Source organism: Populus euphratica, unplaced genomic scaffold (assembly GCF_000495115.2).
Source record: "Populus euphratica unplaced genomic scaffold, PopEup_1.0 scaffold9.1, whole genome shotgun sequence".
Taxonomy (NCBI): Eukaryota; Viridiplantae; Streptophyta; class Magnoliopsida; order Malpighiales; family Salicaceae; genus Populus; species Populus euphratica.
Genome location: NW_011499857.1, coordinates 2,856,284 through 2,859,384, shown reverse-complemented (window position 1 = coordinate 2,859,384; position 3,101 = coordinate 2,856,284).

Here is a 3,101-nt window from a genome sequence, read left to right as displayed (position 1 = left end):
TGAGAACTTTGAGATGGAAGATTAATGTAAAAGTTAAACAATGATAACAATAAATGTCAAGGTTAAAGGATCTACTAATGGTATGTCAAACAAGTATAGTATAAACTCTTATTATTCAATTGGAAACCACACACAAAAGAGGTTCTAATCAGATTATAAATTGTTAACATGATTACATTAGTCATCTTATTTGATTAATGCTAATACTTGTAAATGTCGTCAAGCATTCATGATTATAACTTATGTTAACAACAAATCAAGTTCCTTTCATAGCTCAGGTGTCGGTTATACCATACAGTATGGGCTATGAAAGTGCCAAGCATTTGTTGTACCAAGTGTTATACAACATAAATCAAGATTAGTCATTTAACAAGCAAAGTATTAAAGAGTGAACAAGAAGATAACAAATACAAAACATGTTAATATCAAACATTAAAGTCCATATTGAGTTTATAGTATACTTATTCTTACACCAATAGTGTAACCTTTTCACCTTGACATAATAAACTTAGCTAAACATAATGAAAAAAATAAAAATAAATAAACAAAATAAAAACATAAATAAGATAAAAGTTAACTAAGTAAAGGAAAGGACATGAAAGACATAAACTTGATATTAATGAAAGAAAAACATAAACATTACAAAAAATACAAAGAGAGAAAGCATTGATATGCACCTCCTTATGCTCCACCTCCTAGAAGAAATCTTGAGGAAACATTACATGTATTCATTAAAAAGCAAGAGACAATCAATACTCAACTTGTTTGAAACATGACAGATTTTAAAGATACTCTTGCAAAATTGACATTTACTCTTAGTTTCCAAGAGAAAGGTAAGTTTCCATCTCAACCACAACAAAAATCCCAAGGGGCAATATAATGCAAATGCAAATAGTTCCGGAAGCCAACACATGGATCAAGTCAAATCAGTCACTACTCTTCGTAGTGGTAAGGTTATTGAAAAACCCACTCTTGAACCTTGTGAGAAAGATGATGAGTCAATCTCTAAGGGTAAGGAAGGGGTTGAATATAAAAATTGCAAAGAAAAGACTAATTTTCCACCAGCGCATCCATTTCCTCATGCCATTACCAAACAAAGAAAAGTCAATCACAACTCTGAAATCTTTGAAACTTTCAAACAGGTAAGAATCAATATACCTTTGCTAGATGCTATTAAACAGGTTCCTTTTTATGCTAAATTTTTAAAAGATCTATGTACGATGAAGAGGAAACTGAATGTGAAAAAGAAAGCCTTTTAGCCAAACAAGTAAGTGGTATTCTTCAGAACAATAATGCTTTGAAATATAAAGACCCTAGTTGTCCTACAATTTCTTGCTTTATTAGAGAACATAAAATTAAAAAAGCCTTACTTGATCTTGGAGCTAGTGTGAATTTACTTCCATATTTAGTTTTTCAAAGTCTCAATCTAGGTGAGTTAAAACCAACTTCTATATATCTTTTACTTGCTGATAGATTTGTAAAAACCAACTTTTATATCTCTTTTACTTGCCGATAGATCTGTAAAAGTGCCTAGAGGAATAATTGAAGATGTGTTAGTACAAGTCGATAAATTCATTTATCTTGTGAATTTTGTTATCTTGGATACAGAACTTGTTGAAGCATGTAATTCATTTCCTATTATTTTAGGAAGTCCATTTCTTGCAACTTCTAATACATTGATTAATTGTAGGAATGGACTGATGAAGCTATCATTTGGAAACATAAGATTGAAGAAGAATATTTTCAATATTTGCAAGCAACCTAGAGATAATAATGAATTACAAGAAGTATATCATATTTAACAATTAGTTTATGATCAACTTGAATCTACTTGAAGTAAAAATGAGTTGGATGAATCTAAAGATTTGTAAATGATTTATTCTCAGGAAGAAATCACGGATGAAAAAAGCACTAAAAATGTTGATGTGAATCTTTTGTCAATAGTGACAATAAATTCGATATCTGACATCACACCAACCGATGATTACTTTTCTGCTGAATCCTTACTTTCTCTTAGTCCAATGCCATGGTATGATAAAAATATCAATTTTCTTGTTTAAGGACTATTGTCAGTTCATTGGAGTACCTAAGATGAAAGAAAAGTTTTTGAATGAAGTGAAGAACTTTTATTGTGATGACCCTAACTTATTCAAATATTGTCATGATCAAATATTTCAAAGATGCATTCCTGACCTAACTTGATTCGTCCTTGCAATTTAAGTTCTTAAAGTCATCAATCAATCCTTTCATTTATGTGATAGGTCTGCATTTAAAATGAACATTTACCACAAATTAAAGGTATCTTATATTATTAGATATATTATTATAAAACATGCTTTAGTTAAGGAGTTATTGATACTTCAAGTGCAAAATGATGATATAAAACCATGATAAAAATGCACTTTTAAGTACTAATCTCACCTCCCAACCAGCTTATTACTAGTCCCTAGTAATCAAAGCGTTAAAAAAAGAAAAACAATTTGCAAATTCCACAAAGCAAGGTATTCATCATTTAACTTCCATTAATCTATCCAGATAAACAACCTCTCATTAAATTTATATATCTGCTCAATACCTCTTAACAAGATATTAATAAACCTTTCTTTTGTGCTCAATGTATCAACACATAATTACGGAGCTTTTCTTGGAAGAAAACAAAATTGTTTAGGTTAGGGAGGCTACGAAACCAAACTTATCTACATTTTTATTATCAACATTTTTTTTCTTTGTTTTTTTTTTCTTTTGTTTTTTTTAATTATATACTATCCCTTTTCCTTAGTTGTTACCTTTAACAAAAGAACATAAATAATGTAATAATCCAATATGCAACCCACAATCATATGTTAAAGTGTGTGTGTGTGAAAATTAAGGTTTAAGAATACATGTTAAATGAGTATCTGAGCATAATTAGGTGATAATAATCCGAGAGTTTGTAAATCTAAATATTTCAAGAAGTATTATAATAGACCTTGTTAAGAATGGTTACTGAGATGCGTCTCAAGAGTCACTTTAACAAAAGAGCTCCTTTACTCTGTCATCCTAGTAACAACAATTATGCACATGCTTTATGAAATGGAAAACAATTTTTTTTTTATCAACTA